The 10,957-nt window shown below is 41.0% G+C and overlaps 1 protein-coding gene across 1 annotated transcript in view; it reads left to right on the top strand.

Annotated features, from left to right (window-relative positions):
* Positions 1–2,914: 2,914 nt before the first annotated feature.
* OMA1 (OMA1 zinc metallopeptidase) overlaps positions 2,915–10,957 on the top strand; it is a 79,546-nt gene continuing 71,503 nt past the window's right edge. The window contains exon 1 of the mRNA XM_077768063.1: positions 2,915–2,966. The gene's annotated coding sequence lies outside the window, so the exon portion shown is untranslated. The remainder of the gene's footprint in view (positions 2,967–10,957) is intronic.

Below are 10,957 nucleotides of genomic sequence, written 5' to 3'. Positions count from 1 at the left end.
CTGGAGAAAACTTGAGTTACCTTGGGTTGGGTTCCTTGGAATCAGACTCTGAGAGGAGTCACTGCATTCAGGGTTTTTGGGGTGCGGTGGAGGGGTCCTCAGAGACAACACCTATAAGTGAGTAAGGGACAGAGGCGTGGGCAGAAGGAGAAGTAGTGCTTCTTACCAATCCTATGGAGAGCTCTGGAGCTGGGGGGGCCTTACAGGATTGTCCTCAACTGAGATACAGGGGCCAGGCCTTTGTATCTCCGAAATTAATCCGTCACTAGGAGCGCTTGGGTGTCTCAGTTGGCTAATATCCAACTCTTGATTTTGGCTCAGGTCATGATCACAGCAAGGGTCATGGGATGGAGCTTCACATTGGGCTCCATGCTGAGTATGGAGCCTACTTGAGATTCTCTCTCTCTCTCTCTCTCTCTCTCTCTCTCTCTCTCTCTGCCTCTCTCTCACTCAAATAGGAAAGGAAAAATTAAAAAAATAAAAATAAAAGCATCAGTCACTGAATGCATGCTGATTCCTGGGGAGAAGGCATATTCTTGGATGAGGCCGATTATATCAACCTCAGCCAAGGGAAGTCTCCAGGGAGGAAGGCGGCTGAATTGCCCTAGCAGACTGTAGAGGAAGAAAAGAGGTCCTGAGGGCAGTGGGCTTGCTCGAAGGATTTATTGTGTAGAATCAGAAGGTCAGACAGAGGGTTATGCTCTGCAGGAGGCCCAAAGGACAGGCCGTACTCAGTGGCAATGGGAAATGCACTGGTGAGAGAAGTACCAGCATCACTAAGAAGTTCAGAGAGAGCTCTCCTCTGCAGGCCAGGGATGATGGGAAGAGAAGCAATCGCAGGGCTGGGCTTGGTAATCTCTAGGGTAATGATAGCATCCTGAAGCAAAAGAAGCCAGGTGGTGACTTTAAACACCAGAAGCCTGGAGGCTGTAATTACTAGAATAGTTGGCAAGTTAAGAGGGACTGCACAGGGTACCTGGTCCTCGGGCGCTATGAAGGTATTTAATGGTACAGGTGTCCATAGGGGAAAAATAGATGGGCAGCCAATAGTGTGTTGCTTGATATCTATAACCAGAAGGCAAGAATGGAGGAACAGGAATCTGAGGGTGGTTGCCTTAATAAAAAGTCATGCTTCATGTACAGTGCTCAGATCTGAGTTAATCTTCAGATCCAGACCACAGAATCTATTGACTGAAGAGGTGGTTGGGTCCCTAGGAAGAAGAACCCTGCAACACAGAAACAGATATTACTGCAATGATTACTCTGTGGCCTATGGACACTTTCACAGCCAACTATATGTCAGGAAAAGAGAAATACCCAGAAATATTGCAGGGTCTGAGGGGATCTGGTTACCCAGAAAGTCAGAGTGTTATCATAGCCTCTCTGTAAGAGAGGGGACTTATGGGGGTCAGGCAATGAGCACAGATCTGGATAATCTCCAGTTTACAATGAGTCCATGGGAGCATGGACCTATCTACTACTCTTTCCTCAGTCCCTGAGTGCATAATCGGGAGTATACAATGAGAGCAAGCTCCACATTAGGTCCTTGGCCTTGAGTTCTCATGGTGAGGAAGACCAAGTGAAAGCCACTAAAACTGTCCCTTCCTTACTGAGTTGGGATAATAAATAAGAACCATTATTTCATCCAAGGGGCTAGGATGATCATGGTAGAGATTAATGCCACCATTAAAGACCTAATGGATACAGAGTTGTCCCTGTCATATCTCCATTTAATTTACCAGTTTGGCTGCTTCAGAAATGAGGAGAATGGTTTATAGACAACTGCTGTTTTAATCATGTAATAGACCTGATTATAGCCATTGTGCCGTCTCAGCAATCTGTCATAATACAGTCCAAAAGGATCAGGACCACCTAGACATCCCAGAGACCCCCACCCTGTCTGTATACTGATAACAGCATGCTAATCAGGCATGCTGAGCAAGCGATAGCTGGTACATCGGAGACCTTGGTAAGGCACACACACCACAGATAAACCCATGAAGATTCAGGGACCTGTCACCTCAGTTTTTAGGGAACCAGTGGTCATCAATCTGCCAGGATAGTTCCTTCACAGTAAAAGGCAAATTATAAAACACAAATAAGCAAGGTAAAAGAGCACATTGCTTACAATCCTGTAAAAGTGATACGTAAAATTGATCATAGGGTTTATATCTTTGAAGATGTTTTCCATTGTGCATAGAATATAAACATAACAAACTAATATAGAATCATACCACTATCTGGTACTATGCTTATTTGCTTGTTTGCTTGCTTATTGCCTAGATTCCCTCACTGTGATACAAACTCCATGAAAGTCATGTCTTTATCTTGTTCACGGCTGTATTCCTGGCACCTAAAATGCACTTGGTGCTGGATAAATATTTTTTGGTAGCATAAATGAAACATCTCATACCCATTGTTTTGTAGCCAGCTATTTTCAACTAACTTCTGGATGCTTCCGATTATACTTCATTTTTCTTAAAATGTGCCATTCCAGGAAGTCATGTGAAAGCAGAATTCTCACACTCCAAAGACTACTTCTATCAGTGCAACTTCAAAACCAAGAAACCTTAGTCTTTGAGCTCTAGAATCCCTCTAGACTCTCTTTTCTTTCGGCCAGCACTGCCTTAGAATCTTCAGCGGTCACAGCCTCGCCTGGATCATTCTTTAGAGGACCCAAATCAGATTCCAAGGACACAAGTGAAGAAGACGTGGCAAACAGCGCAGCCCGCAGCCACGTCCCTCTTCTGGCCACGCGGGGGCGTGAGAGCGCCACAGTCGGCTCCGGGTCTGCGGCCCGCGGAAAGGACGATTGTGGGCGGGCGTGTTGACTGCCCGCTGTGGGCGGAGCAAAAGGCGCCGAGGACCGGGCCGAGGGCAGGAAGTAAGGAGGCGGAGCTTCTGGACGGGGTGTGCGCTTGCGCACAAGGCCGGTCGGAGGAGTCTTCGCTTTCGCCACTGCTAGGGTCTGTCCTGTGGGGACATCTATGTCCTCCTTTTACGACTTGGGCCGGGCCCTGGGGCGGGGGCAGAGTGCGGGAACTGGAGTGCGAGAACTTCGAGGGGCGCCAGGATGCGGGACGGGGCCCCCAGAGNTGCCCGGGGTGGGGGGGGGAGGGGTGAGTGGAAAAGGGGTCCGGGAGAGTCGTGCCTCACCCCCCCCCTTCCCTCCGCTCCCCGCGTAAAGTGCAAGGGACCCCAGGGTGCTACTCTGCGGCCAGGAAGTTGCTCGTTGGCAGGTGGATGCGGTTTCCGGGAAGATCCCTCCCTTGCCCCTCATCCTTTCTTTCTCTTTAGCGGCTCCTTTTTAAAAGTTGTATTTCTTACCAACGCGGCTCGGTGTGCCTCGCTGCGACACCTCACCCGTGCAAAACTGTGCCAGCCGCCTACAGCCGCTCGACAGAGGGTCCCTCTCCTTCCTCCTTCCTCTTAGAGTAGAGAACACGTTTCCTACCTACACCCTGTCTTGAAGAGCCCAGCATTTCCTGTCTAAACAGTTCTAAGGAGTTTTGATAATTTCTGCATAAACTTGTCTACAGGAATCACTTTTTATACTCCTTAAATAATGCCACTTGCCTGTGTAAAGCGGAGCAACGGTTGAATGTGCCGTGCACTCCTCAATGAGAAACTTTCGTCGGGGGCGATGAAAATACCTCGTTTGGAATTCAGGGATTGATCCGCTGTAGGGGCTCCAACCGGTGCGGTGTGGCCCGCCCTCAAATGCCGTGGGTTCATATCCGTCTTCTCAGCCCTGGTGAAGGGGTGCACGCAGTCTGACATTTGGAAGCTTAAGAACCAAGGCTGTTGCCTTCCAATTTATTTTTTTTTTAAGTCTTCCATCATGTGTGTACTTTGCTTGAATGATTATTTTAAAGCACATGTCCTATTTTTGCCGACCTGACAGCTGTTTCCATAGAAACTAGAGAAGAAATAGTCATTTTCAGCAGAGTTGTTAAAACTGTCTTCCAGGCTTCAGCTGTGAGTGCTGTACTTGCTCATTCTGAGATGGTACTTAAGGAATTAAGGATCTGAAATGTTCTTAGAGGCTGACAATCCAAATTGTTTAATTTTCTCACATCATTAATTTAGTAATCCTAGAAGTTTGCCAGCTATGTTTGTTGACCTGCTGCAGTTCTTTGAAGAGGATATGCCAGCCCTGAATCTCATAGGCTCTGTGTAGTCTAGCATCGGCTCTCTGAAATGTATAAATAGATTTCTTCCCCAATTTTTTTCCCTTTCTCAAGGATAAACCAGGGACTGCAAAGTATCAGGCTCCATTTCTGTACTACATGACACTTTATTGTCAGTGATATAAACGATAATGTTTTTACTTCTGTTCGTGTCATGTTTGGAGCTTTTGCTTATACCTTCTGTGTCGGAATTTTTAAAAAAATTTCACATAAGTCCTGAGATATGACTAAGAGTTTGCTTGCTATAATCGCAGAGCTAAGCAGTGCAACTGATGTGCATAGAAATAGAGATGAAAGCTTTCCTGAGGGCTCCAAGCACGTCAGTGGGTCTGGAGTTTAGGAATTGGTGAAGAGGAGCTGGGGAAGGTGCCTAGAGAAATAGTAGGAGGTGGCATTATGAGAGGCCTGATCTTTCATATGCAGGAATTTATTGAAGCCCATGGAAATCATTGGAAATTATAAAAATAGTTGCCTTTGTTTTGGGGCCTACAAAAGTAATAATACACCTTGTAAAAATTTGAACAGCACAGAAATACATGAGATGAAAATCCTTTACAATCACTTAAAATAACCACTATGAATTGTTTGCTATGTATTGCTTTAGATTTATTTGTATATGCTAGCATGTTTCAGCATTACTGTTTTTGGCAAATTGGGCAGAGATTTTTGTCTGTTTTATTTTCTGTGGTATCTCTAGCATCCAGAGTGGTGTGATATGGTATGTAGGAGGCACCCATTAAATAGTTAATGAAGGAATAACATCATTTAGATCCAAAACTGAATGGGGTCTTGTGCATGTTTGGTCAAGGTGGTTAAAAAGGTTTTTTTGTTGTTTTTTTAAGTGGTTGCCAGCATTTTAAAACTGCTAACTTTACCATAAAGTTTGAATTGCTTGCTTTTCTTGAAAATATTGAACTGTTTGGTAACACTAAGTTCAGATTCCATTACACTTGCTGCACCATCAGATGGACATGAATCTGCATTTATGTCAGTATGGTTTTGCCTGAACTCTACACAGACTAGCACTGTTGAATACAGTAGCCACGCATCACCTATGGCCATTTTGTTTTAGGTGAACTAAAATTAAGGTAATTAAAGGGGTGTCTTGGGTGCCATAGTTCAGGTGAGCATCTGGTTTTTGGCTCAGGTCGTGATCTCAGAGTTTATAGGTTTCAGCCCTGCGTTGGGTTCCTAGCTGTCAATGTGGAGCCTACTTGGGCTTCTCTCTCATTCTCTGTCCCTCCCCTGCTCAGGCATGCGTGCACACGTTCTCTCTCTCTCTCTCTCTCAAACTATATAAATAAATATTAAAAAGTTCTTTTGCTCAGTCACAGCAGCCACATTTCAAGTGCTCAGTAGCCCTAGGTAGGAGCTAACATATTGGACAATGAAGGCACATTTCCATCATTGCAGAAGTTTCTGTTGTACAGTGCTGTTTCACACATCTGAGTTTGCCATTCCCGATATACGGAATTTTAGCAAGTAGCATTTGTTGTTATTTTTAAGACTTGCATATCTTTGTCATTATACAGATCTCCATTTTTTTTTTAAATGGTTGCATAATATTTAGCAATATAGGACCTAGGTGAGTTGTGGGAGTAAGATTCTGTTGTGTGATTTGTATTTTAGAAAGATAGCTTTACTTCTTGTTGGTGGGGGGTGGGGTTAGGGGGAGCGGGAAGAACTGGAAGGGTAGGTATTGGTGGTAAAATAGGCAGAGAGATTGGAGGTTATATAGTTCTCCACAGCCTAAGGCCACAGAGCCCAGGAAGGGCTAGATTGAGATATTAAGGAGGCAGAATTGACACAACTGATTTACTGTGGATTGAGATCTGTTGTATGGTAAAGTCACTGCAGAGATAATCCAGTACTAATCTGGAACTGATTCACTGTTGAAAATTGGGAATTTGGGGCGCCTGGGTGGCTTAGTCCATTAAGCGTCCGACTTTTGCTTAGGTCATGATCTCGCGGTTCGTGGGTTCGAGCCCCGCGTCGGGCTCTGTGCCGACTGCCAGCTCAGAGCCTGTAGCCTGTTTCGGAGTCTGTGTCTCCCTCCCTCTCTCTGACCCTCACCTGCTCACACTGTCTGTCTCACTCTCTCTCCTAGAAATAAATTTAAAAATTAAAAAAAAAAAAAAAGAAAATTGGGAATTTGGCTTTGCAGAATATAGAAGGAACCCTCAGTTAGTTGTAATAAACAGCAGGCATAATATTAAAATGTTACCAGCTTGTGTATGAAGTGTGTAACTGTAACTATTTTATACCATGTAACCTCTTAAGTCAGAGATCATTCATTTACAAGATAACTCTTGCCTTTAAAGAGAGGAAATTGTTTTAGAGATAAAGTAAAAGCTCATATAACTCAATTAAATTTAGGAAGCACAGTGGACTCTTGGGAACCAGAAAGGTGTGAATCTTGCCCCTTCTCTTTCTCTCCCTGAGGCTTCATAATCTTTTCCTTTCCATTCATTGATTCCATTGTCCTTTCTATTGAGCCCCTTCGTTTGCAACGGTTTTGGTTCACAGTTCTCGCTTGCATGTTACTTTGTGTTGCCATAGCACCAAGTACAGCCCCACATTACCCATGCCCTCATACTGTTCCTTTGTCTGATACTGTCTCACCAAAAGTCTTGTCAGTGTCAGATATCCACGCCTGGCTCTGTGGCCAGTGGAAGGGTTTCTGGGGAAGAGTGACAGTCTGGGCCTATCCCGTAAGTTGAGGCTATAGGGTGCCCTTATAAAATGGGAGTGTGATTGGACAAGTGTTTGAAGCTTATCTCCTACAGTAAAGGAAAGAATGTGGGTTTGTGTTGTTTTTGGTTTGACTTCTAGCAAAAGACTTTCTCTTCTTAAAAAAAAAAAAAAAGACTTTCTCTTAAACGTTAAGTACGCTTCCCCATTTGAAAAAAATTCTTTAAAAATTTATTTTCTGCATCTGCCCAAACAGCATAAAAACCAGTAGTTGCCTTGAACTATTGTGCTACTCATGGAAGTCCTTTCTTTTTTCTTTTTTTTTTTTTACAGACTCTTTTTTTTTTTTTAAATGTTTTATTTATTTCTAGGAGAGAGAGAGAGAGACAGCGTGAGCAGGGGAGGGTCAGAGAGAGAGAGGGAGACACAGACTCCGATATAGGTTCCAGGCCCTGAGCTGGCTGTCAGCACAGAGCCCGACGCGGGGCTCGAACCCATGAACCGCGAGATCATGACCTAAGTGAAAGTCGGACGCTTAACCGACTAAGCCACCCAGGCGCCCCAGTCCTTTCTTTTTTAAAAATCCATAACAGTGCATAACACTTAATAAGGAACTATATTTTATTGTCCTGTAATAGTCTTACTGAGGTACATTTTTCCCGCCTCAACTAGAATATGACATCCATGAAGGCAGGGACTGAGTTTCATGCTGTATCTGTAACTCACAAGCCAGCTGGCCAAAGAAGAAACTTACTGGCTACTCAAATACTAATTTTGAAACGATTTGTAGGCTTCAGTTACTTTACTACTTTCAACTTGGTTTAAAAAAGAGAATAAAAGCTAAAAAGTATCTTGTTAATGACATCAGATTATTATGTATTAAGTCTGGACTCTGATATAACATTGGTAGTAATTCCAGAAAGGTTAACGTGGAGTTAATGTTGACTTAGCATGACCTTAATTCACATTTTATGTTAATAATGCAAGGGTTGAATGTATAAAATATATTTAAAAATTTAGTAACTTTTAAATAGTTTGATACATAGGTAATATTGTTTCTTAAAACTGATTTTCTGAAGTATCTTTCTAGATAATATTGTATTAGTCTATGTTGAGTTAGACTTACACGTTTTCTTCCAACTTTTATTATGAAGATTTTTGAATCAGAAGAATTGAAAAAAACTTTAATGAACACATGTATAACCAGGACTTAGATACCATTGTTAATATTTTACTGCATTGGCTTTATGTCCTATGTGAGTGTATGTGTGTATTTGTTATACAGTTTGAAAGTAAGTTTTATTCATCATAAAGAGATACTTCAGCAAGTATCTCAGGTGTAAGTTATTCACCTGCGTAACCACATCCTCATAACCTTATAAGCAATACTTACCTAACATAACCTAAAAGCAAATCTGTATGCAAATTCCCCCAATAGTCCCAGTTGTCTTCTAAAGCTGACTTTTTTCGTTCAAATTAAGATCTAATCAGAGTTCACACATTGTGTTTGATTGTTGTCTCTTTTTAGTATCTTTTGAAAAACAGCTTAATTCATTTATAATTGACATAAAATAAATTATGCATACTTAAGCTATATAGTATAAGTTTTGGCCTATGTGTACGCCTGTGAAACCAATACCACAAGCAAACTAGTGAGCATATTCATTACCTCCAAAACTTTATAATCCCTCTCCTGATCCTCTTTGCTTTCCTATCCTTAGGCAATCAATGATCTCTCTGTAAGTAAGTATGAATTATTTTGCATTTTCTACAGTTTATATTATAGAGCTAGAATCATAGAGTATGTACTGTTTTGGTGGTATTAAGGTCTGACTTCTATCACTTGTTAGTATATAGAGATAAAATTTGTTTTGTGTATTGCTCTTGTATCCTGCCACCTAACTAAACTCGTTGTAGGAGCTTTTTTTTTTTTTTTTGTAAGTTCCTTTGTATTTTAAATAAAGATGATCATATTATGTCGGCATAAAGACCTCTTCTATATTTCTTTTCTGGATGCCATTTATTTAGTTTTGTGTGTGTGTGTGTGTGTGTGTATATGTGTGTGTATAAATTTTACTGTATTGACTAGGATCTCCAGTGTAATACTGAATGTAAGTGGTAAGAGTAAACATCCTTGCCTTGCCCCTGATCTTAGGAAGAAAGTATAATCTTTCACCACTAAATATGCTTTTGGTTATAGTTTTCTATAGATGTCCTAGTTTATGAGATTTTTTTTTTTTTGTCAGGGTTGGGTGTTGGATTTTATCAAATGGTTTTTCTGTATCCAGGTGATCACATTGTGTTTCTTTTTCAGTGAATGAGGTGGATTACATTGAATTTTTTTACTCAACCTTGCATTCCTGGGACACACCTCAACTGGTCATGATGTATTATCTCTTTATATATTGTTGAATTAGATTTTCTAAAATAGTAAGAATTTTTTACTTCTGTGTTGATGGGAGATAATTACTCTATAGTCTTGTAATTTTTTTCTGTCTTTTTTTTTTCATGGTGATGGTGGTCTTATTGAATGAAATGCAAACTATTCATTTCTCTTCAATTTCCTGGAAGAGTTTGAATTAATTATTATGATTTTTCCTTAACTGACAGAATTCCCCAGTGAAGCTATTTGGGCCTGGAACTTCCTTTGTGGGAAGGTTTTTAACTATAAGTTAAATTAAAATAATAGATACAGGGCTCTTAAGATCAATTTCTTTCTAAGTTAGCTTTGGTAGTTTGTGTTTTTGAAGGAATTGATCCATTTCATCTAAAATGTAAAATTTAAGATTTTCTTTTCCATTGGTTATAAGAAATTTGATTAGAATATGCCTTGGAGTAAGTTTCCTTTGTGTTTACTGTGTGTGTGGTTTTTTAAACTTCTTGGATTTGTTGGTTTACAGTTTTCATCAAATTTGGGAAATGTTGGCCATTCTTTTTTCTTTATTTATTTTTTTATTGTCTACCTACCATGCCTCCCCTCTTTTCAGAGACTCCAGTTTTACGTATATTAGGCCAGTTGAGTTATCCTATACCTCATTGATGCTCTGTGCATTTTTTATCTTGGTTTTCTTGGTTTCTATTGATACATCAAGTTCACAAGTCTTTATTTCATTGTTATATTATCTAATCTGCTGTTAGTCTCCTCTAGTGTATTTTTCATGGAAGACACTGTAGTGTCATTGTCTAGAAGTTCAGTGTAAGTCTTTTTAAAAAATATATTCCATGTTTCTTTGTAAGGATCTCAAATTTCCTTTGGCTTCTTAAACACATGGAATATAGTTATAATAAGTACTTCAATATCCTTGTCTGTCAATGCTGTCACTCATGTTACTTAAGAGTTAGTTTTTATTAGTGTTTTTCCTAATTAAGTTTCACATATCCTGCATCTTTGCTGCCTGGCAATTTTTAATTATAAATTGTACCTGGCTAAGTGGTGGATATTTTTGTATTTTTATAACTGATCTTGTGCCTTTTTCTAGAATGTGGTAAAGTTACTTAGAAACAGTTTGATCTTTTCGAGTATTGCCTTTAATCATTGTTAGGAAGGGTCAGAGTAGCTCTTAGTCTAGGACTACTTTTTCTCTAATGAGATAAAACCCACCAAGTACTTTGCCCAATGCCTATGAAGTAAAAGATTTTCTACTTTGAAGGATGGGAATAGGCACTGTACTCTATGCTCCACGAGCCCTGCATATTGCTCCTCTAATCCTCTCAGGTGATTCTTTCCCATCTCCGGGGACTTTCCTCACATGAGTGCCCTGATCAGAACCCAGCTGAATACAGGAGACAGATTCTTCTGCAGAACACACTCTGGAGTTCTTTCTCTGCACAGGTCTGTCTTGTACTCTGGTCTGCGAGGTCTAGCTACTATTGAACTCCCAGCTTTAGCTCTCCAATTAAGGGGCACTTTTGGGCTGTGCTAGGTTTTACCTGTCTGCATAGTGGCCTGGAAACTCTCCAGGAAGGAACTTGGGGCAATTGTAGGACTCGGTTTATTTATTTCCATTCTCTCAGGTATCACTGTTCTTCATTGCCTAATGTCCAGTGTTTTGAAACCATTGTTGTATTTTTTTTTT

This window comes from Crocuta crocuta, unplaced genomic scaffold (genome assembly GCF_008692635.1).
Source record: "Crocuta crocuta isolate KB4526 unplaced genomic scaffold, BGI_CrCroc_1.0 scaffold85, whole genome shotgun sequence".
Taxonomy (NCBI): Eukaryota; Metazoa; Chordata; class Mammalia; order Carnivora; family Hyaenidae; genus Crocuta; species Crocuta crocuta.
Note: the sequence above shows the minus strand (reverse complement) of the source record. Positions and strands in the feature narration are given on the sequence as shown.